Source organism: Chelon labrosus, assembly GCF_963514085.1.
Source record: "Chelon labrosus genome assembly, chromosome: 11".
NCBI classification, from domain to species: domain Eukaryota; kingdom Metazoa; phylum Chordata; class Actinopteri; order Mugiliformes; family Mugilidae; genus Chelon; species Chelon labrosus.
Window position 1 is genome coordinate 22434362 of NC_140344.1, and position 24788 is coordinate 22459149.

The 24788-nt window shown below is 45.2% G+C and overlaps 1 protein-coding gene across 6 annotated transcripts in view; it reads left to right on the top strand.

Moving 5' to 3' along the window:
* The first annotated feature begins 844 nt into the window (after positions 1-844).
* The window catches only part of mical3a (microtubule associated monooxygenase, calponin and LIM domain containing 3a), an 86104-nt gene continuing 62160 nt past the window's right edge, over positions 845-24788 (top strand). For 5 of the 6 annotated variants that reach the window (XM_084555316.1, XM_084555311.1, XM_084555313.1 and 2 more), the window contains exon 1: positions 22858-23006. The gene's annotated coding sequence lies outside the window, so the exon portion shown is untranslated. Of the gene's footprint in view, positions 949-22857; positions 23007-24788 lie in introns of those variants that run through there. The other variant, XM_084555312.1, reaches the window with a different exon arrangement.

Consider the following 24788-nt stretch of genomic DNA (forward strand, 5'->3'; position numbering starts at 1 on the left):
AAAAAATGTATTTACAAAAATGCTGATTGTTTCATGCGCTGAAATTATGTTGTCAGGCTTCTTGTGCTACAGTTGTTTTTCCCCTTGTGTCTGATGCCCTACAGGTTGAGCTTAAGCTGTTTAACTCGGGTCTCCTTCATGACACTGTGTCCAGGCACAAGGGATTACGCTGCAGCAAGAGATGATCTGTGCTAAGGACCAAAAATGTCAGCTTCTCGTTTCTCTTTAAATAAATTTTCCTCTAATCTAGGAGGAATTGATTTATCCTGCTCTGCATTCCAGGGAGTTCATCCCTGTACATTTTAAGTTCTTGCAGAAGCACTTTTTTCTATCTCACATCTATTTCTTCTCCCCTGCAGAGCTTCAGGAGTGTCCCGTCCCGTCCCGTCTCGCTGCCCTTTGCCCTCCGTGTGGGGTCTAAACCCAGCCACCCCTCCCCACCTTCCCCACAGTAAACCTGTCAGTGTGTGTGTGTGTGCTTGCTTGTGTGTCGTCCCGTCCCGGCTCTGCAAGTCCAGCCCAGTCCAGCCCAGCCCGGCCCGGCCCGGCCCGGCATAGCACAACAAGAGCACACCCAGGAGTTAATCTGGATCATGACGGTAAATACTGCTGGGGTGTCCAGCCTGTGAGGAGGGTATTGTCCACTAAGGGAGGAGTCAAACAGGCAGCTCTGCCCGCTGACCTTGGAGAAAAACCGGGAAGGGAGGGGAGGGAGAGGGAGAAGGAGGCATCAAAACCCAGGCATTAGCATACTGACAGAGTTTCAGCACTGCAGATCTCTCTGTTTTTCAGCCGCTCTCGCTTTCAGTCCGACGGCAGCGGAGGACAGAAAGACAAGGGGGGAGCAGGGGAGGAGGAGTGTGACAGGAATCCTTTGAAAGCACGAGAAAGAGAAGAGGATTCCCTTGCTTTTCATTGATCTCGGCGCAGAACCCCTCAGAGGTGCCTGTGAGTAGACTTCCATCAGCTTGTCAGTGTTTGTTTGTAGCTGCATGTGTGGCGGCTGTAATCAGAGTCACATCTCAGGAATGTGTGCATGGAGCAGGAAGGGGTTCTCAAGCAGACGGGGGAGTCTTTCCACGCTGTTTGTTTTGTAACCAAGGTGTGCGGGGTTTATTTTCTTTTGGCGTCTGCACTTAATGCGGTCCAGTTGTGTCTGTGTTTGTCTGTGTGCGTGTGTGTGTTGACTTCATCAGCGGAGCACGTGGTGTTCCTTCAACTGTCAGAAAATGACATTCCTGTGGTTTGGTGACGGCGGATGGGCGAGTCTTTTTGAGACGTTACAGCTGTGAGCATTGTTGCCGTGGTGTCGCCGTGGGAGGAAATGGTCCTCACCCTCCCACCCACCCTCCAAGTCTGTTTACCAGCGTGGCTTTTTTTTTTTTTTTCTCTTATGCAAGTCTCTGTATGCTGCACTGCTACGTCGCTTGGCTAACAGAGACACTGCAGCGGGGGCCGGGGCATCTCTCCTGCGGTATCCAGCTAAGGGCCAACTTGTTGTCGCCGAGGGATGTCACTGTTGTCACTTTTGGAGAGTGTGTGTGAATTTTACAGGGCAATTGCGAAGGTTTTTGTCACATTTTCACATTATCTTCTTTTTGTTTTCTAAAACCTCCCCCCTCCCCTTCCCTTCACCCTTCCCCACCCACTGCCATCCTCTCCTCTAACCCCGTCCACTTGCTCAAGCAGGCCCTGTAATTGGGTCATTTTCTCGTTCCTCTCCTTGACGTCGTTGGCATCAGGACGCAGCGAGGCGGCGGGTGTGGGACGGTCAAGCTTTTATTTTGGAGCTGTTTCTGTGAAGGTTACATCCTTCAGACACGTGTGACGTAACAGGCGAGGGCCCGGACCCCCGGCGTCGCCTGCTTTCATAACACATGAACAAGCAGCAGAAGTAAAGGTTAGAAAAAGGGTAGAGAAAGGGTAAATATGATGTTTTCCCTTTTTTCTTTTTTTTTATCTTGCCAGTGGCTGCTGCTGCCCTACTTACTGTTGCGTGACACAGAACTGTAGTTTACCAAAGATTAGAACCAAAATGCGGTGCTTCAGAGGCACCGTTGCACCGCGGTGTGTCAGGTCAGGTTACACAAACTCCTTTTTCTTTTCTTTTTTTCGCCTCTTGCCGCCGGTGGACGATGCCTGTCCTCAAGGTCACGGCGCAGGTTATCTCGCCTCCCTATTTCACTCCCCCCTCTGTTGCTCTACTGTATCAGAAGACACTGCGTGATATTGTGTGCAGCTCTGATGCCGAGTAGGAGGCTCATGTGATGTTCAAGGGGGAGGTGAATAGCTGTCATTCATAAGCGTTTGCTGCCCGGCAGCTGACTTCAGACACTGATCCTGACTGTCAGCTGTCCTCCACGGGACGAGCTGTTGCCCCCCCCCCTTCACCTGGTCGCAGGAGCTGACACGTTCATAAGAGATGTGGAGGAGGACATATCAGATTTTCTGATGAAGACAGGTGCTTACGGCGTTGTCATTCAAAAACGCATGAACAGAATCCACAATGCTTTTACCTGTTTCTTGTCTTTATTTCTCCAGCAATCATAAATCTCATTTAACCAGATTATAAATATAAAAGCATGCACACCCTGATGCAAAAGTCTTACGTGTAGTTCAGATGCGTTTTGCTTAACTTTCCAAAGCTAGCCGGTATGCCGCAGCTGATCCTCTGACAGCGTTAATCCCTCCTGGCAGACACTGGATCTCCCTGCACTGCTGTCCTGCAGACTGCTGCCTCTGGATGTTTTTCAAGGATGGTCTGCAGCAAGAGCTCTGGCACGACCGGGCAGGGAGCTGCTAACGCTTACGTGGGAGAGGAAAGCCACTTAAAAAAAAAGGAAAATGTTTGTTCCACCTTTATGGGAGATGGGGTTTTGAGTGGTTATGTGTTTCTGTGCATGCAGAACTTTCAGAACCGGTGCTTTGGCTGTGATCTGTCCGGACGATAATCAGCAGGTAATCTCGTTAAGCTATTATTTCTCTAATAGCTTTGTTTTGGTCAGCAGATGGACACTGCAGGGGTGTATTTTGTCTTGTCTGGCTGCTCTTTGGCGGACCACGGGTTGACTGCAGAAAAAAAACCCACACAGGATTTATCCTTTAGTCATTGTTTTGTTTAGTTTTAAAGTGTATGCAAGAGGTTTTTAACGCTGTGACATTAAAGTATGATCCCTGCGGACCGGATGTCAACCGGCCGCAGCTAAAAAATAATCCGGTGGCATCCATGGAACAACCGCAGAATCCAAAACATTTTGGTTAACCTTGCCCGGGACATGAGTCCACTCGGAAAGATAATTAGAAACATTCTCAGCATCTCATCGGAATTAGATTGTCTTGGGTTCATGCATGATTTATGGCAAATCCACTCCGTTAAACAGCTCGCTGCTTCCACTTCCTTTATCTTCCTAACCTCATCAGCAGACATCAGCGGATAATGTGCGTGGTGTGTGCTGTGTTCGGCATCCACTGGAGAACCACTGGGTGAGGGGAAAGGGGGACATTTTGAAGGGTTGCTGAAAGAAAAAGGGACGTCCGGGGATTGGTTTTTACAGGTTTCTCCTGCTTTTATGTGTGTAAACATTGGTATGTGGCTGTAAGTGAATCCAAGGACGTTTGTTTAGTATGAGCTTGTTTCTGTGACCTGGACGCCGTTGCATGTATTTAAATATGAAATGCTAAACAGATCGAAATGAAGATCTTCAACAAATTTAACTCAAAATACACAAATGCACTGATTTCATTCATTTGTGGTTTGTATTCACTCTGCACAAAGACGTGCAGATTCAAGCTAAACCAATGAGCTCATCACTTCAGTCCCTGCGTTTTTCATGCCCCGCTTTAAGTAAGTCACGACCCTTTCTTTGATCCTCAGGCAAAGATAGATGTTACAAGTCTTAAGGGAATGCGGAGGAGACGGTGAAGGAGACTTCTACTCTCAAGTGGATAGTTTCTAACTACTAGTCCCAGTTTTCATGAAGTTTTTATTTATTTTTTTTTTTTTTTAAAGAAACAGACGGTTTTCTTAGTCTCCAAAATAACAGCTTGCAATTAAAACAGAATAACGACCCGGTGTTTAATTACGAGCCGCATACGCCCGTTGGACTGCGCTGGGAACATATGGCCGCCATATGACCGCGTCTTCTGAATGGTGTATCAGATTTCTGTTTAAATACACGTGTAACATACACAGAAGTGAATTTGGGAAAACCGTTAGAACAGTGACGGGCAGAAACTATTAACCATGACTGTATGCACAACTGTGCATGAAAGACTTGGGAAGAAAGTTTTTCTTTGTTTGCGGTGTTTCTAACGGACAAAGGCACATCTGCTGCGGTTTAGATCACAGCCATGTATGATGGAGAAATGGAGCCCACGCAGGTCTCCTTTTTGTGAGAATTTTCTACCATCTGCATGTCTTTTGCGTAGATCTGAACGCTCTAGAAAAGTTTTGCCTCCTTGCGACCCATAGGAAGCGTTACATTTGTGTCCAAATCTAGCAGGATATTGGTCAAACTCAGGCATGTGAAGCAGCTTCGCCACCATTCATGATAAGTGACAGACAAATAGTTAATATTTGTAATGCTGGGCCACTGGCATTCATTAATTTGTTTTCAGCTCCAGTCCTGGCAGCTCTGGATCGGAGTCAACGCTGTGTAGAAGCCCGTTCCCTCAATCAGTTTGTCCCACCTTAATTTAACCTGAGCACAGACCATGTAGCCCCAAGCAGTCGTGTCTGTGATGCATAATAAAAACCTAAGACCCTAATCTAATCCTGGATGGCAGCAGTACATGAAACACGTAGGAAAACACTAGGCTACACATAACATTTGGCTGCACTTGGACCAAGTCTGGATATATATGGGTTGAGGGGAGGGGCCTCTGTGGATCATCCCACAGATACTTGATCAGTTTGGGATCTAGTGAATTTGGAGGCCAGGTCAACACCTTGTGCTGTTCTTCATGTTTTTAGTTTTTTTTTTTGAGTTGTTCCTGAACTGTTTTTGTGTGTGTGTCTGTGTCAGGCTGCATCCTGCTGGGGATGGCTGCTGCCATCAAGGAGTGTCATTTCTATGGGGTGGGGGTGTCTGATCTGGTCTCGGTGGGGGGTACATGTCCAAGTATCATCCACATGAATGAATGTCAGGTCCAAAAGTTTCCCAACAGTACATTGTATTGTCACAAGATGGCCAATGTTACTTACTTCACCTGTCAGTGGTTTTAATGTTATGGCTGATCGGTGTATCTGTCAATGCTGTGCTGCCCCCCCCCCAAGTGGACAAAAGACAAACCAAAACAAAAAGACAGATATAGATGCAGTGGGCATGCATCCCATGTGAGATCGTGTGTATCCTTGTCTGTTACATCATCATGTACATGTACTTTATGTGAGATAAGGTGACTACTATGCAGACTAGTGTGTGTGAAGTAGGTCAGCAGAGAGTAAAGATCAGAGGTGGCTAATGGGGAAGAAAAACAGGATCCGGCATCTCCGACACCGTGAGAGGAGCTGAAGGAGCAAGTTACATGCCTCAACACACACACACACACACACACACACACACACACACAGGCCAAGGGGCGTTGGCCCGAGGTCAAACACAGGGGTTAGGTGCTCATAAATAGACGCAACACACATTTCGGACATATGATTCATGTTCACACACGCGCACACACGCACGGAGAGAGGAGAGATACCGGGCTTAGGTCTCCGCTGCAGCTGTCTCCCCGGTTCGCCTTTCCAATCTCGCTGGAATCAGCTTTCAGACAGGCGGCGTGCCAATTACACAACAGTCACCCAGCTGTGGAAAAAAGTAATAGAGATTACATATTGAAAACATTGTGAACATCACTGCCAGCGATATTGCACAACAAAACTGAAAGGTACAAGTTGTTGGTTTTGCACTATGATGTGATGTGTGCTCAGGAACGACGGATGAAACGGAAACTTGCACGGGCTTGGACATTTTAAAACATCAGTGTATTTTAAATATGATAAAACATTATCCCACTTATCCAAAAAAAAAGGAAGAAGTTAAAGACAGGCAACTTGACTTTCTTGTATCCAGGCTTAAAGGTTCTTGAAGACGTTTGGCCACCAATCCGAGTAGCTTCTTCAGTTCTGTGGGACTGATGGGGTGTTGAGGTCCATATGGCAGCATCTGTGGGGGCTAGCCCATCAGAAACTTGCTCAACTATTGTCCGGAGAAGCTGCTTGGGTGAGCGGCGAAACGTCTTCAAGCAACACTACAAGTCCAGTTCCCTTCCTTTAACCTTTTTGGATGTACGCAAGCAGCAGAAAGTCATATTCTGACTTTTATTTGGACTACCTTCAAATATTCATCTTTAAAGGTGTCGCTTGATTCAAATTGATCAGTTCTCATCGTTTTCTGTATCGTCTGACTTTCTCTCGTCCCGCTCTGAGTTCTTGGACTGAACCACCTTCCTCAATCCTCGCACAAGCTAAACTAAACAAACACTCGTGTAGCTAAGTAACCGTCCAAAATCATACAATGGGCCTGTGGTGGATGAATTTGTCGGCTATAAAAGATAGGAGTCCCAGCTGAATATTTCGATTACATAAAGCCTGTTTGACGGGTTGTATATTCCAGCTGGGCGCCCATACAGGTGCGATGTCATTGTCATAATTCCACATAAGTGTCCTTCCTTGAAGCGGACTCTGGACCAACCTGCCACATGGACTGTGCGGATCTTCTTTGCCCCAGATGTGTTCTAAAGTCCTGGATACTCTGGGTGTGGTTGTTTGGATTCTTGCCTTCATCAGATTTCTTTCCAGTTCAGTTCTGCAGCACATGGCTGTCTATTTACCCTCATACCTGCGTCTGTGTGACGTCAATCCTTTACCTCAACGAAACCTGGCATCTCTGAGGCCGCTTTTCTGCCTTTAAAGGTTAGGGAAGGCGATCAGATATGGGATCAGACGTTATAGAGGCAGCTCCTGCAAAGACACCCACGCGGAGACGAGCCGCTGACAGCGACACTGTCTCCGAGCGCCCAGTTACCACAGCAACCCGTTAAATGACACCGCAGAAATTCTGACTACTACAGGGGCTCGGAATTATCCAGCTAGCTGCTCCACACCCTCGCTGGATGAGAAAATTATGGGATGCCTGCTCCCGGACTGAAATAAGTGTTGTTCTTTTGGGTGACATCCAGCTTGTATACACGGCACGTTCACTGTAATTATGTCCTCGTGCGTTCAAACTACCGGCGTGCCTGGGATGCCTCTGTTTGATAGGGGAGGCGCAATAACTTCTACCGCTAACGTGTTTCTGTGTGTGTGTTTCTGTGTATGTGTGTGTGTGTGTGTGTGTGTGCAGCAAATGCAAAGATGACTCAGTGGAATCTTTATTATTTTTTTCACTCAGGTGGAGTTTGTTTAAGAGGTGATAATAGAAACTTTTCTCCTTCCTCTCGTAATGATAAGCTCAGCAGCTCGCCGAGGTGAGGGTGAGTGGTGGAGAAGGGGAAAACGGAGACATGAGGTCATGGATCAGGATGAGAGCTGCGAGCCAAAAGTGATTCACTCACACGCACATGCATATCACCGAGCCCTTTGTTGGTTTGCTTCGATTTAGCCTTTCATTAGTGCTGGTTTTCAAAATAAAAGTAAAACTGGCCCTGGCCCTCTCTAACCTTTAAGGGGGAACTACTGTTTTTTTACAACCTGGACCTTATTTCTGGCATAAAATACGATCGTTTACTCACCCATATAACTTTGGTGTCATTTGTAGTCGTTCGGGAGATATTTACATCCGCGTATATCCATATAGTGGGAGTGACTGGGGCACCGAAACGCAGCCTCTAAATAACGCATTATCTGCCGCGAAACTCGTTCATTTCACACTAGTGCTATTCCCTGTTGAGTCCGGAGTTACCTGTTATCATCATCCTGGGTCTACAGCTTGACGTACCAACCTCTGACCTGGATGATGTCATCTCTGAGTGCCGCGTGCACCCGAGACGTTTGGCTTGTTTACCTGTAATGTAAGGATGTGGCGGCAGAGAGAGGAACAGCTGGCCAAAGAACAACAAGCCACTGCACGTCCGCGAATAGATAACAGGTAACTCCGGACTCAACAGGGAATAGCACTAGCGTATCATAACAAAATATTGCTGAAATGAATGAGTTTCGCGGCAGATAATGCGTTATTTAGAGGCTGCGTTTCGGTGCCCCAGTCACTCCCACTATATAGCTATACGTGGATCTAAATATCGTCCGAACGACTCCAAATGACACCAAAGTTTTTGGGTGAGTAAACGATCGTATTTTATGCCAGAAATAAGGTCCAGGATGTAAAAAACAGCAATTTCCCTTTAAGGACTTTCCTTTAACTTGTTTTGTACTTGCTGTTTTCTCTTTTTTTTTTGTGGGCCAGTATAGATCGCTCCGTTGTGGATTTGAAATGACTCATAGCCATAATTATTTGCTTTACGTTTATGCCAGCAATCATTTCAGAAGGGAGGGGATCGTATATTTCAAACTAAATTAATCCGAGTTTAGTATGACTAATTTTTAGAGCAAACTCTGTGGCTTTCGTTTGCTTTTACTTCTCCATCATCTGGAAAAACGCTCTCAAGCTTGCTCCATACTTGGGATTGATCACAATAGAGCAATAATCAGAACTATCCCCTTTTTCGGGGAGGCATGATCACCTCGCGTTCTTCGGAGCAGAAGGAAAATAAAGAAGCTCGAGTGTTTAGCCTTGCTGAGCCATGTTGTACTTGTAGTACTTAACCAGTGTATATCTAGGAACCCTGCGGTAAACCAAACGGGCCAGCAGCCTCTTAGATCAAACCGTTTTCTTTCATCCCCTCATGCCTGAACTCCATCACGTCGAGAAGGAGAGAGGCAGACACGACCCTCACCCTCTAAACAAGGCCTCTTCAGTGAGGTCATGCCTCAGCTCTGGGATTATCAGAATAGCCGGACTCTGACGTGATTGTTCTCCTCTCTCGCTGTAATTGAAAGGCTGTGCTCTCCGCCGATCTGTTTTTCATTTAGACACGTTTGACGTTGTGCGTGCGTAAAGGCTTCGACTGCATGAAGGATCGCTTCGAGTTTATGGGATCTCTTAATTCCAAACAAAGCTATTGCAGAAACGTTTTCAACCAAAATACTCATGTGTAAATAACATTTGTCTTCATTTGAAACAAGTTCTTTTCTTTAAGATTTGCAGTGCAGAAAGAAAAGCTAGCAATCAGGCGTTTTAGAGGTATTTTTCTTATCAACAATCTAAGCTGAGGGCGTTCTTTGATTGAATGAGCTTCTGCAAACTACTGCGTGTTATGAAGAGGTCAAGATTGTTTAGTTTCTACCTTTATAGTGTTGGCCTTGCTCACCTATCTTTTTGTTTATCCTCTCCTGAGCAGGATTCCCAACAACTTTGAGGATCACTGGATTGTCTTCTAGCAGCACCATGAGGTTAACATACATGGTTCTGAGCCAAATGTCTCACCAGCTGTTGAATATTGAGTAAAGCTTTGCATGACATTGACATTTACAGCATGCATGGACTTTGAATAAAGATGTCTGTGAAGGTTCTCAGTCATCCAGGTCATGGTCTATCCAAAAAAGAATGGCAACTGGATTGTAGAGTTTCTTGAAGATGTTTCGCCACTCATCCGAATAGCTTCTCCAGTTCTAAAGGACCAATGGGGAGTTGAGGTTTAAACAGGAACATATGTGACACTAGTCCAGCAAGTTGTTGTTGGGCTACACCCACAGATGTCCTTATTTTAACGTCACCTCCCCATCGGCCCTTTAGAACTGAAGAAGCTGCTCAGACAACTGGCGAAATCTTGAGCCCTTTTGGATTTGAATGGATGATTAAAACCACCATGGCGTCACAGGTAGCAGCTTGTGAGCGCCCCTACCTCTCTCTTAAAGCAGCTACGGCTTTTATCGTTAAGTAAGTGTAAGGAAGAGCTCCCCCTGGTGGCTGGCTGCAGTGTAGGTCATAACCTCCGCCTCCTCCATGTTCATTGATGGGACTTGGGCCAAACTAAAACACTAAAGTGCACGTCATTTGCCATGTCAAACGCTCCATGAAGCGATCCATGAGGCCATGAGAGAAAACAAAATTTAAAAAGGAAGTACAGTGTATAATTCAACATTTATGGTGGAGGCAGAGCAGAGCGCAGTATTAATTAAATGATATCGCGGCTCCACGTGGCTCCACTCTCGGACCTTACTGCTCAGACTATGGCTCCAAAGTCGCAAGATAGCGCTGCCTGTGTCCCCGGGAAAATAGCATCAGTTTGGCCTATGCAAGGAAGCGGTGCCGCTTTGTCCATATTTATATACAGTCTATGCGATTGACTCATTTTTGGAGCCAGCCTCTCGTGGCCATTTGGTTAACTGCATTCTGTTTTTCACCTCCACGTTTTTTAATTTCTCAGCCAATGGAGGTTTCCGCTCCTCTCCTTTACAAAATGGTGTCAAAACTTTATTTTATGACAAGAACCCCTGCAACATTAATGACATTACTCTGGCTATTTTGCAAAAGTTAGCATGCCTACATGCTTACTTATGAGGCATAAGTAAAGCCTCACAGAGCTGCTTGCCTGGCCTTGTTTCGCTGCGCCTCCAAAGATCACATGTCAGTCAGCAGAAATTTTGCCATGAGATCACTGGATTCTTCTGCTGAGGAATTTAGGTAACCCTAATTCATGTTGATCACATTAACCACCCGCCCTGCTCTTAATACTCTAAGTTGAAGGTTTCTATCATTTCGCACGAGGTAATCCCTTCGTATCTCAGTATCAATTGTAGATAATTAGAGGAAGGACTGACTCAGAGAAGGTGTTAGGGGAGATTATAAAAACAGAGGCCTTGTCTTCTTGATCCCCACCTATGTCTGTGATAGACGCTGCAAAGGGAAGGGAACACAAGCAGTGGCAGATAAATAAATGGCTCTGAACGTCCCGTCAAGTCACGACGAGGAAGGGCAAACGGCAGAACAAAGGCCGGTTTGTTCTTTCAGAAGATAAGGAATTCAATTGCTCTGTCTTCCTTTGATAAGATTTCTGTTTAAAAACCACCACTCAATGTCATGTTTATTCACCGCATGGTTTATGTGGATAATGCTTTTCCTCTGATTTCCTTCGTGTTTGTTTTACATGATTGCGGGCGGGGAACTTTCGGCAGTAGCGGCCGCTCAAGTTTCTTCATGCGGGGATGTTTCTCAGAGGCCTGAGGCAACAGCTCTGCATGAAGTGCAGCAGAATGCACAATAAACACACTGGAGCCGAGAGCCCGGGACAGGCCGCAGCGACGGGCTCCCCCGTTCTCCCAGTCTTTGTGTCCCGGCCGCTCATTACAAGCGCTCTTTGTGCCAGCCAGAGATCACATGTCACAATATTTGAACAGCTGCAGACGGTACTTGTGTGTTTGCTCGTTTCCATCGACGCAGAGGGGCAGGGATCTGTGCTTTGATAAGGTGGACTGTGAGAATTTGGAGATGTGAGCAGGAGGGGAGGAGGCGAGCGCACGAGTGAGCGAGAGGCCGTGGAAGAAACGGCAAAAAATAAATAAATAAAGTTTGCGATTTGCCAAAACCGCATGTGGTATCGGCACCAAACACAAAATGGATGTAAACTAATAAACCATGAAAAGAGTGACAACTGAGAATCTGCCCCCAGCGTGTTTAACTCTAATTGTAGTACAATCAATTCGTCGCTATTAGACACCGCTAATGGATTGTGTTAGAAACCCTGTTAGGAGATTCATTGACAGCTCTGCTCATGCTGTCACTTCTGATTTGCACCATTAAACTTAAACCTGTTGATATTATCATTAAAACCTGACATCTGCACCTTTAATGTGTGGTTTTGCTGTTTTTAATGCCTCAAATAGTGTGTTTTTCTTAATTTATGACACAAAGTCATCCGTATTAGCACTCACTGTGTGATCCTGAGACATGTGGTGCAAAAAAAATTTCCAGAGCAGAGAAACATTGCCAGTTTTTGTTTTTCCGTGCATTTTAAATTTCAAATAGCAAGAGTCTCCAGCTATCTCCTTCTTGCAGATGATCCCTTTTGCATTAAAGGCTTCCAGAAACTGACTCGGAGCCTTGGGGTTGACAGCAGGAGGCGGCTTTCTGGACAATGCCTCGCAAAACAAATCTGAGAGAATCCTCATTACAGGAAGTAATAATGGTGAATTTGATTCTGATATGAGCCGCAAATCAACTGAACAACCCAAAAAGAGCTGTTAATAAGACTTAATTGTCCTGCAACAGCAACAACGACGTACGCCGTGCACTGGCTGTGAATTGTGAATGTTATGTTAGGCAGGAATGCGTGTTTGTCTGAGCTCTTAGTGTAAAGGCGGAGGGGCGTTCAGTTTCTGTCCTCCGGGCTGTTTGCGCACAGGCTCATTGTCGACGCCGTGGCCATGGCCGCTCGGCATCAAGTTCAGGACTCGACTGAAACCGTGACCTCAGCCCCGTCGCGCAACGACTGAGTCAACATCTGCCCCCAAGAGCTGCAGTGGAAACGCAGGGAAGAAATGAAAGTCACGAGGTCAGGTCGAGGTCGAGCACATTTCATCTCCGATGCTGGGCCGAGAAAACATCACTCCAGCTCAGCTTATGTCGTCTTATGCGATCAGCTCTGAGTTTTTTTTTTTTTTGCTTACAGACGGACAAAAACCCTCCCGCTGAGTGCGGCCCTCGGTGCAGTGGATGTGAATTGATTTCATTCTGAGCTTTGTGGTCATCGTGCGCTACTCCCGCTGAGCTCTGCATTGTCTCCAACTGTAATGAAAAAGCTCTGCTGAGGACTGTGTTTACTGACTACTGATTGCAGCTAGCGCCTGCTGGCAGCAAAGTAGTCGGATCAGGATAAGGAAACAGCAGCTTCACAGTCACTCCGGGAGAAATGAACGTGGGGGTGGGGGGTGGGAATGAGGGAGGAAAAAAAAACGGAGGGCACCTTGGCGTTCGAGAGCAGAGGACAATTAAAATTCTGGACTAGTCACAGGCACGCATTGTTTAGTTGCTATTTTGTATTTGATACGGGACGGCTTAATCACATCCACTGTGGCAAGAATGGAAATAACACAGATGACACTTAACAGGGTTCGTGCAAAACCAAGAACACTCTGATACGAGAAATACTGCAGGCCTTCTTTAGGTAATTAGCAATAAAATTAAAGGGGTTTATCATTCTTAGTGACAGTAAGCTACTCCTTACTGATTGTTTTTATGAACAGATCAGGCATAACATTATACAGACTTTCTTAATATTGTGTACGTGCCTCCAAGACAGTTGTGACTCATCAGACAATGGACATGGGCCTTCTGAGGGTGTCCTGTGGTGTCTGGCAACAGGATGTTGTTAGTGGGGGGCTGTGGGTCCTATGGGTTGAGGGGAGGGGCCTCTGTGGATCATCCCACGGATACTTGATCAGTTTGGGATCTAGTGAATTTGGAGGCCAGGTCAACGCATTGTGCTGTTCTTCATGTTTTTCTTAGTTGCTCCTAAAATGCTTTGGAACACATTTTGAATTCTCATTTTCATTTTGAAATCTCCAGCTCAAGGTCACGTGTTATAAAACAAACCAGTTGACCTCTTAAGTATTATTGTTTCAGTCTTTAGAGAGCCACAGCCTGAGTTATGGGAAATTGAAAGTGAAGTGGATATACATGTACATACATACTGTGTGCAGCATCGGCCACGTGCTAGGAAAAAGTTTCCATGGGGATACATGTTTCTACTGTACACTGGGTTCAGAGGGCTATCATTAGTCAGCTGTTTTTTCTCTTTGAGTTGAAGCTGACGGGGCAGGACATAGAGTTAGATTTGCTATTTTCAGCTTCTTTCACTGAATATTTTGTCAGCCATTTAAAAGAAAAAAAAATCCCTTTTCCTTTAGTTTTTATTGTCATTCAAAGCTATACACCAGCAGTGAACATTAGAATGAAATTACGTTTCATTGACCCCCAACAGTAGCTATAGACAGACGCAATAAAAAGATAAAAAGTCATAAAATGCTCATGTATGCGCTGTTCTGTGCTCAGTGCAGCTTACGTTCTTCTTTGGCAGCCGGCCTGTGCTGTATGCGACCAGAAAAACTCAAGTCATGAATGCAAAATCACAACAAACAGGTGAAGTTTTAAATCTGTTCACAATCGCCGCGATCTAACTGTGACGTGTCTCAAACAGATCCATTGTCGTAGCCGCTGAGCGTCTGTAACGAGGCATGCAGCTTGTGGCTCATGCATCGCCGCCTTGCAGCAGAATATAATTCAGCTTATTGAATCACTTAATTCCCTGGATTCAGATGCAATTATCCACTTTGATGCACTGTTGTGTTTGGCTTCCCTTCGCTCTCCTACATTTCCTACTGCGCGACAGGAATTCCGATGCATCCTATTAAATTAAGGTGCTGTGTTAAGAGCACTGCTTGCAAAGGTGCTAACAGGCAGAGAAAACACCACCTTGTGCAATCAGAAATGTGCTTGTAGCGTATTGTGTCTACGCGTGCTGGCAATGCATTTCCTTTTGTTCTTGTGTTGTGTATACAAAACTAAAACCGGAAATTCAACGTGCTGGAGAGTGACAGATATTTTTCACTGACTTAAATAAACATACTCGGCTAAATCTTAAGTAACGGGGATCTGAATTCTCATACTGGCCAGGACAGGAAGGAAATCTGGTTCCCGTGGTAACAGATCACACTTAAAACCTCAGTTTGTGCCAGGGGTACATGCAGTGATCTGCCCGTCTGGGACTGGTCGGTTAAGGTGAGACCTTGTGGCTCCGCAGTCGTGAAAATTGGCTTAAATTTTCATAAGGACAAAGTCAACGCACACACACGTGTTTGTACGGCTATCCTTGTGAGGACACTTATTGATATCATGCATTCCTGGCCCCTTCACCTAACCCTAACCATCTCAACTAAGTACCTAACCCTTTCCCTAATCCTAACTATAACCTAATTGTAATCTTTACCTTAAAACCAAATCTTAACCCTCAAACGACCTTGTATAGAAATGAGGCCTGGACAAAATGTCCTCACTTTGCAGAAACGTCCTCATTCCTCAGGACTGGTCCTCAGAAAGATAGCTGTTCAAGAACAAACACACACACACACACAATCATACTCGGTGCAGAACTGCTCGTGGGCATCTTTGTGCAGCTTTTAGTTGATTTCGCACTGGTTTATTAGAATCGAAAATGAAGTGTACACTGAGAGAAGGTTAGTTTGGAGTAGTGTTTAGTATTCTGCAGAGACAGACTCTTAGGAATCCTACTGAAACCACTCAAGACCGCCCTGCCCTCGCTGCGTCCGCCATGAGACGGAGATTCAATTAGACAATTACTGTCTGTACATCCTGAAGGATGATAGCCTTGATGAGTGCTGTGCAGAAACTGCAGCTTGCAGAAAAGTGTCTTGTCATAAATACAAATAAGTACCTTTATTTTATTTATTTATTTATTTATTTGTAGCTCTTATGTGTTACTGTCCTCTCATCTGTGCTTATGCTGCTTATGGCCAGTCAGTTTGCCTAAACAGGTATTCTTTTTCATTTGGTACTAGAAGCTATTTGTGTGGTGTTCAATTAGATGCATCATTATGTAATTTGGTCCATACATTCATGTCACATTTGTCCTTCTTTGGACGTTTTTTTTGTGCTAATGTTAGCATGCTAGCATGCTAAACTGAGACGATAAACATAGGGAGAATTATACCGGCAAAGCATTGCCATTGCAAGGCATTGTTAGCATGTTAGCAATTAGCTGAAAGAAGTACCCTACCCGTGCACTGCATGCTTCTAAAGCTAATAGCATGAAAACTAAAGGCTTGTTCAAGTGTAATCTTTCAGTGCCGTGAGTATTTTTACACAGATGTAGAAGCAGAAAACTAATAAAACCAAAACATAAACCCTCTGTTGCACTCCAAGAATTCGTAGCTTTTTTAAGCTGTGGTTAAAACAAATAGGAATGGGTTTGTTTTATTTGTAGAACCACTCATTGTTCAGCATGGAAAGCACTCACGCCCAATCCAATTTAGACATCTACAGCAGCGACCTTTGACTCCTAAACACCCAGAGGCATGACACCCACAGTCACACTGAGGCCAGGAGCACCTGCGTTGCCAAGGATCGGGACGGGGTTGGGGACAGAGGGTCACAGTCGCAACTTTTGACCCCTTTTTGGCTTCCAGGAAGCGCTTGATTTATACCCTACCGTGTGTTAGCAGTTCACGGACACAGTAAAACGGGCAGCAGTGTGAGAAATGGGTCCAGCGTGGCCGCGCCCTGACCACCGCTGCTGTTTTCAGTCCTCGCACAGCCATGGTCTGAGGTCTCCTAAACACATAGTTAAATTTAGACCGGCTCAGACTGACCACAGACGCGGCCAGACCTCCTGAAACCGGATCTCATTGTCTCCCTTTCTCTGCTCCTCTGCTGCTGTAGGTTGCTGTGTTTTTCTTACTCTTTCACTTTTGTTCACTTGGACTCCCCTACCCTCTTCTCGCACACACACCTCACGCTCCCTTCGTTCCTCCCTCTACCCATCACACTCACGGGCAGCTGACTGGAGCTGATCTACCTAGTGTTTGCACAGGGTTAGTGCTCATGGTTCTGGAGGAAATTAAATGTTCGAGTTGCAGCGGTGGCCGGGTTCCTGTTTCCTAAAATAACGACGTGATTCTTAGAAGACCTTTTTCAATATCACTTGTTTGGACTGAGAGGGTTCACGCTGTGTTCATCGGCGGGTTCAGAAAAATGAGCGTGATCTGTTTTCTTTGTATGTTAGTGGTCATTTTACTGGAAACTTGTAATAGACTGTATTTACACGAACACCTCTGAGCATTCGTCTGGTTAAAGCTTGTGCCTGTTTGCACTTTCTACACGGCAAGATGCATGTTTTTCCTGATGCCTGTAAGACAATGACATATCCACATGCTATAGATTTTCAGCCAGCAACACTTTCGGTTTTCTGGGTTCACATCCATGGGCCGACTGGGGGCCTTTCTGTGTGGAGTTTGCATGTTCTCCCTGTGTCTGCGTGGGTTCTCTCCGGGTACTCCGGCTTCCTCCCACCGTCCAAAGACATGCTCGTTGGGTTGATTCTAAATTGGCTGTAGGTGTGAGTGTGAATGTCTGTCTCTCTGTGTTAGCCCTGAGATAGACTGGAGACCTGTCCAGGGTTTACCCCGTCTCTTTCCCATTAACAGCTGGGATAGGCTCCAGCTGTCGTTGGTCACGACACTCCACAGGGCAAGTGGTTCATGCACACCGGAGCATCTGAATTTTTTTACCATCCCATAGGTGCTTTATGGGATTTATGTCAGTGATCTGAAGCTTGGATTTTCTCTGATGCAAAAGACAGCTGGTGTGATTTGAATCGTTATCCTGTTGATAATTTCACACCACAGAAAAAATATTTAATGTTACACACTGTAGATTGGAGTTTTTTTTCTGAGGTCTATTTGTTCAGTTAATTTTTCACTTTATTAAACTTCATTGCACAGCGCGTAATGACACACCATGGAATCATCTCTTAAACTTGTAAGACAATACAGATGAATATCAATGAATACTGAACTGAAACTTTAAGTAATATTGCAAATATTGTTCCTCCCCAGCTTGATGTCTCGTGCCTTCTCTTTCTATTAATTTTACTATTAATATTTTATTTTGTTTAGAGTCGCGTCTTTGTTAGGTCAGACTGTGGGTTTATGTAAGTATTGTTCTGATGCTTCATGGTAAAAGCTGTGAAGAAATTAAAGCATTTAAAAAATGATCCCTGCAGAAAGCAAGACAAGTGCATCTAACTTTCACTTGGTGACATTTCTCCTCCTCCTTCTCCTCTGCAGCTCAGTGCTCGCTGGCCCGTAACAGGTTCCTGATGGCAGGCCATGAGCATGATGAGATCACCCATTAGTACGACTGCCCTCATCATCTCCTCGAACTAGTCATGCTCGCACGGGAAAAGAGAGAGAGGGCAAGTAGGTAGTGGGACTTGAGAGAATTGGGGGATAAAGCAAGCGACAGCCTCAATGTTGATTATTCACATTGACATGATGTTCTCTCCATCTGGGATTCATTAAGTGTAGCCTTTAAACTTTAGACTTACACGTGCAAAATGTGTATTTTTTTCCTGATCTGCTCAGTGTACCTAGAGACACACAACTGTGGAGACAGAGGTGCATGTTTTATTATTAAAGCTCACTGCCCAGTTAAAGCATTAGAAGAAAAATGGCTGCATAATGCATAACGCTGCCTCTGGAGCACGACGATTGAGCTACATGTTTTTTAATTGATTCAGGCAGTGTGTGTAAAGTAGGTTAAAGTAGTAAGAATAGAAGAGCAGAACGGCTTCATATTCACAAAAATATATGAGTCTGAATCCGTTTGTGTGTTGTGAACAATTACAAGCTGCAGGAATAGAGGATAACTTGGGTGTGTTTGGTCTTATTCCAATTAAAATGTGTTGACGAGACTGAAAAAAATGTCAACACGTCAACAGAAAGCGCCGACCTATTTTTGTCCGCGGGAAAGTGAAGACTGCACACAGGCGCACATATCATCATATTTCTCAACGGTTGCACTGCAATGTCAAATTGCAAAAATAAATAAATAAAATTAAATTATGAAGGAATCCAGATTTCTGCCAACTGTCGGCTCCGTTGCTCAGTGCCTAAAGTCGACACGTGACATCAGCTCAGAAAAATCGACATGATTCTCCTGTGAACGAGAACATTTCTCATCTCTGGGACCGATCCCAGGCTGTTACACAACAAGTCTGGACAACCAGCCTGGACCGTGATTACTCACGTCACAGTTGGGAATTAGCAAGAAATTGACAGAGACCTACTTTCTCTCAAATTAGATTTGAAATCCCTTTTTTCTGTAATCTTGTATTGGCTCGGATGAACAGAGAGCCTTTTTTTACCGTCCAACATCTCAGTGATGCATTTATTCCAGCTATTCTTCTAGCGCCAAGCGTTGTATGTGTGACAGCCTTTTACGCAGTTATGTATTTGTATTATTATCGTCACAGTTTAAGGTCCACATGAAGCTGAATGTGCTGTATTTGTTCCATCTCTTAATCTAGGAAATGCACTTGTTACCAGCAAGAGCAGGGAACACTGCTGTGCTTCTGTGTCGCATGTCACAATGAATGTTTACCTGTGCACGCACTCTGGCCGTGGGTTTGGAGTGAATAGCAGCAGTTATGTGTCTAGTTTCTGCAGTGCTATATTTAAATCCCTGCAGCCGCTGTAGGAGGCTGAAGTGTGATGGGAAGGCAGGTCAAGCTGCTGCGTATGTGGGCTCTTGTCGTATGTCTTGTAACACTGGTTGTTATTTCTGCATCCCGGCCTCTGGCGGTTTCAAGACTATTTGCAGATGAGAGCAAACAATAGGGCGAGAGTTGAGCCGGAGCCAGGACTGACATCTCCCATCAGCGAGCCAGCTGTCCCGTAAGCCAGTCAGCATGCCACCGAGTCAGTCAGTCAAGAGGAATCATCTTGACCGGGGGGAACAGTTCCACTCCAGACCGGCCCCACCTTAGAAAGACGCCCATTGTGTGTGTGTGTGTGTGCGTGTGTGTGTGCTCGCAGGCGGCCCAGCCTGGCCTGGCCCGAGGATTCCTCCAATCTGTGAAGCGGTGGGCGTGTGACATCATTCCCCCACCCCACCCCTTCTGCCCCGTCTCTCCCTCCTTACTTCAGTGCATCTGGCCAATCAGCATCCAAGCAGATCCGGTCACATGAGAATCCCCCACCACCACCCCCACCTCCCCAAGTCTCGGTTACCATGACAACACACACTGGTCCAGGCAGCATCTTGCTGTGGTGGGAAGGAGGGGAGGGCGGGAGGAGAGGCTGAAAGAGAAGGGGAAGGGGAGGAAGGAATATTAGGAAGAGAGAACAATCCCGGCTTGAGAAATATCTTTTGGCTCTCCGGCTCAGTGCCTGTCTTCCCTCAGTACAGTAAGTGCATCACCGTTATTATTACCCTCTTTCTCTTGCGTGAATGAAAGGACATCAGATGCCCTCCATTGTCCTCTGTATTAGATAACGATATACATGGCAGATGCCTTTGAACATTTCATGGATGGCATGTTGTGTGATTCCTTTGTGATTTTGAGAATGGGCTCATCCTGCCTCACCTTAGGTAGACAACCCTTTGTCTGCACGCTTCCCTCCACTGATCCTCAAAGGCAAATGACAAAACCTCCATAATGAATGAAGGCGTGGTGGGAAACAAGGTGCTCGGAGCAATTAGAGGCAGTTTCATAACGTGGCCAAACTCCCTCTGATGTATTGTGATGCAACGGCGGAGAGAGAGCCATTCTGCTTCTGACTCCTAATCCTTTTTATTTTCGTCGCTGCTGCTGCTTCTCCAAAGCTGCTCTTCCCTTTTTTTTTTTTTTTTTTCTCATTTTCACACAAGTGGACCCGGCTGACACACTGCATCCCCGTGTGGTTTGTTTAATTAGCACGTTGCTGCGAATCCAAGTAGGGCAGCCTGCTCTGATTGGAGTCCTCGTACGTGGAGCGTCCTTGCGGCGGTGGGAGCAGCGGAGCTTTCCCTGGGCTGCAAGTCTCCTCGCAGTCATAATGTTGCTGTTTCCCATTAGCCTAGGTTTGAACCACATATTAGCACTGCAATAACATGTGATGCGGCGTCACTGTTTTCAATTACACAACAAAGAGCTACAGTTTTAGCTGCAGAAATGCTTTTTTTGGGTTTCTCCATTGCGTGACTCCTTGTTTTTTTTGGGGTTTCTTTTGAGTTGCAAAAAAATTACAGAGCTATTATGGCTTTTAAACAGGTATGCAACACCGCCAGCTCCAACTCAGCGCATTCCACGGGAGGAAGTGAGAAGTTAAACTGTTCTTTTCCTTTTACCCTGAACCCTTATAGAAAGCCACTATGTCATCCTTATAATCATCATGTCTGGAAAATGCACCAGCAATTATTTCATTGTCCATGAAAGACAGACGTTGCCATATGAACAGACAGCACATCACTTATGCGAGGCAAACAGTATTTAACTGCTGAATCAGTTCTCCGTGACTCAACCGTAACAGTTTAGGTAGTCCTTTTTTTCTTTCACTACAACTCTTTTCTAGTGATAGAATTAAAAACGAATGTTTAGCACCGATGCAGCCACGTGGCTGTGTTTAAGTTTACACAGGATCTTTGTGAGGGACTACAAGTGCCCTGTGTCTCTGCGTACCGTCAGAAACCAGCCACACACGGGCCTATCTGTCTGGTGACAGGAGGTGACAGGAAGGTGTCCGCCTTGCTGGACGCTCGACAGGGAGAGACCCGACGATGTGTGCAAAGCTGATAGCGGCGGGAGGGTCTTAAGAAGGACTCGTCATTGCACTGTGCTTAGTAGAGAATGGAGATTAAAGCCTCTTTTTTTTTCTGATCAAAGCTGATCAAATCATTTGGGGATTGCATTGTTTTTGCTAGCACGTGATTCATTTTGATTTCAACAGTGGGTAGTACTAAAGGCCTGCAAGGAAAGCCGCTGACCTTTCCTTTAACAAGGCCCTTAGCATAATCCTCACTTAATCATCACCTACTGTCATTCATTAGCTCTTTCTATTTGCGGTCTGGATTGCTGCATCGCCTGCATATACATTTTTGCATAATGAAAAGAACCCTCGGACTGTGTCATGACTCAGACGGAACAAAAGCGGCGTATCAGCGGTGCATATTTCTGCCGGTGGGAAGCAGCCGAGGACTGAGCGTTATTCATGCGACATCTTGCCATGTTGAAAGCAATTGTGTGAAACTTATAATTTTCCCAAGTTGTAATCTTAAGGTTTGCCAGTGAGGCAAACTTCAGCCTCCTTCCAAAAACCACCGCACAAACCCTGTCTGTACTTTGTTAGAAAACAAACAAATAGACTTTGGAGCTCAATGGGAATTATATTTTCATGATTCAATTCAGTGGAGAGGAAACTTGAAGACAGATGTAGCACAGAGACTTGGGGATTATATCAAAAATGAGGCAGCCTTATGCCTTTAATAGTGCCTAAAAGTCTTGCTGCTGGGTGCTATAAAAACTGCACTAACTGAATTACTCTGATAACTTTATTGAACAAATCAGCATGAATTGTATGTGGAAAAATGTAGAGTTCACTTCAACCCCAACATGACAAAAGTGAAGCAGTTTAAATCAACAGTAAGACTCATGTATTTTGATTCAGGCTGATAATGAACTTGACTCATTCTTCTGTGTGTTTATTATTCTTAATAAGTCACCATAAAGCCTCCTTTAGGGTCCTTTGTTCCTGACAAAATCCTTTATAAACATCCCACATTAAGCTAATTTATGTATTTTTATCAGTACACAACCCCACATGGTATTGCGGAACGCTTTCGTAAACAGGAATTAAAAAAAAAATAATCTCAGCAGCTCTATTCTTCTGCTATCACATAAGATAAAAACCCGCCTGCATTTGCCTGTTGTGTAAAGCAGTTCTAATGTTTCTGACACCACGTGAAGGCAGCAGCCGCGCTGCGTCACGTTAAAAGAGACCAATCGGATTAAACTGAGTTAAACCACGCGGGCCCACTCCAAGACGTGGCGGGGGGTTCTCGCCTCACATCCTCAAAGAAATAAAGATACGCGTTAGCAGAAATGATTTTATGCTCAATATTCCCTCTCTCAGTGTGTTCTACACTTAGTTCAACAGGAATCACAGCGCCATTTATCGCTTGTTATATTTCACTAACGAGCCGTTATTTATAGACTGGCTCGCTCCCTCCTCCTTGTCCAGACAATGGTTTCGACCGATCCCTCTCTGTCAGTTTCAAGTTGCGCCTTCTCCTCCGCTCTCATCTGGCCTCAACGAGCAATGCCCACTGAATAACTGACACTCACTTTGGATTTTTTATTTTTTATTATTTTTTTTTACGGCGAAATCCGGTTTTAGACACGGACACCATGGATTCATCCCCGTCACACGCGAGTGGATTATAAACACGCGGGATTCAAAGGTAAGAAGGAGCCGTTTGTGTGCCGAACGAACGAACGAACACACGGTGCATATTTCTCTTAACGTTACCGTGGGACCCGCGCGGACTGCACCTTTCCACTTCCCGGGAATGTCACGCTCCGCTGGGTTTAACAGAGCGACTAACGATTTGTTTAACTACTCCTCGGCCCTGTCATAAATCCGACATGCTTTATTTTTTTTTATCTGCATACTACATGCAAATCCATCTGCTGGTGCATCACTGGTCATGTGCCAATCTCGCTTTTTCTTTTTTTTTTTTTGGTTTTATAAATGGGACAGCCTGTGGAATGCAGAAAATGGTGGAAATATCCACTCCTAATTAGTTTATATTTAATTATCCTCATCTATTAGAGTGTTATGTTTGATAAAATCACCTTTATTTTGCTGGTAAATAGCAGATGAGTAGTGATTTGGCATTGCTTAATAATAATAACCTTGTTCATACGTCTTGGTATTTGCATTATATTGATGAACAAACTAGTGAAATCTGTAGGCATGCTATTCCTTCTTGTGTCCTTTTTATGCATTTTTATATTTTAGAAATATGAGCTGGAAAACATGTTGAATAACACAAATTGTTGAAGGCAGCGTGACCTTGACAATGTTTATCTATTTATATATATATTTTTAACTCTCTCTTCACTCACTAAAAAAGGAGAATTTAGCATCTGGTAAATCAGAAACTGTATTATGCATATATTGAAGCCAAATAAGTTGCCAGGCTGTGATGCTGCTGCTGAAGAAGAAGAAGGAGGAGGAGGAGGTGCGCTGTTGTTTTGATGCACCACATCCAGATGTCAAACCCAAAGTCTCCCCTTCTCCCCTTTTACGTCCCCCAGCGATGCATGCTTTCAACATGTCCGTGCTGATGGACAAGCACGCTGACCTCGACATTAATGGCAATAACATGTTTCTCCGGCTGACCCAGATCGGCCCACGTTGCAGCAGGAGGGTCGGGTGTGTGGTTAAACGGAGCGGGAAGAAGGTCCCGACCTGACGGGCGTTTCTCTTGGGCAAAGACTCCTACCTCCTGTCTCGGTCGAGTGACGGAGCGTTTGTCGTATTGATCAGCGATATTGACTTTTGCTGTTTCTTTCCACTTCCTTTTTGCACTTATTATTTATTTTTTGAGCTCACAGCTTGTCGCCAGACAGACAGACAGGCAGGCAGTCATGCAGGCAGGCAGGCAAGATGTACTCTCTTCCACAGTTCGCTCCGTCTGTCATGAGATCAGGATGTCGGGGCAGAGAAGGATGTTTGCTCGGCTGAGACGTCTTCGCCTTGGCTGGCTGCAGAAGAGCCGGTCGGACTTGTGTAATTAAAATCTAGAGTGCAGCATCCTCTGCAAAGTGGGCATTAAAACGACATCACGTCTCAGGCCCGGTTGATTTGCTGACACCAGCAAATGCGGGCAACAGCGTTCTGGAGGCGGCAAAACAAATATTTGTCGTTTTGTAAAGATGTCAGGCTGTCACTCCGATTGTATGTGAGACTGTGAAGACCAGGAAACAGTAAAAAGAGGTAGAGTAACCTCACTAAACTACCACTTGCAGCTCCTCATCCAACAGTTCACACGTCAATAAATGCATCAGCTCATGTTTTGCTAGCTGAGTGCTTTTAATCTGAAGCATTAGACGGGACATTAGCATTAACTAATGCTTTCCTGCAGTGTCTCCACAGACACCCAGTTTGCAAGAATATCCAAATATATATAAACATAGTGAATACACATGGATCAGACTCGCGTTAGGTCCTCATTCCT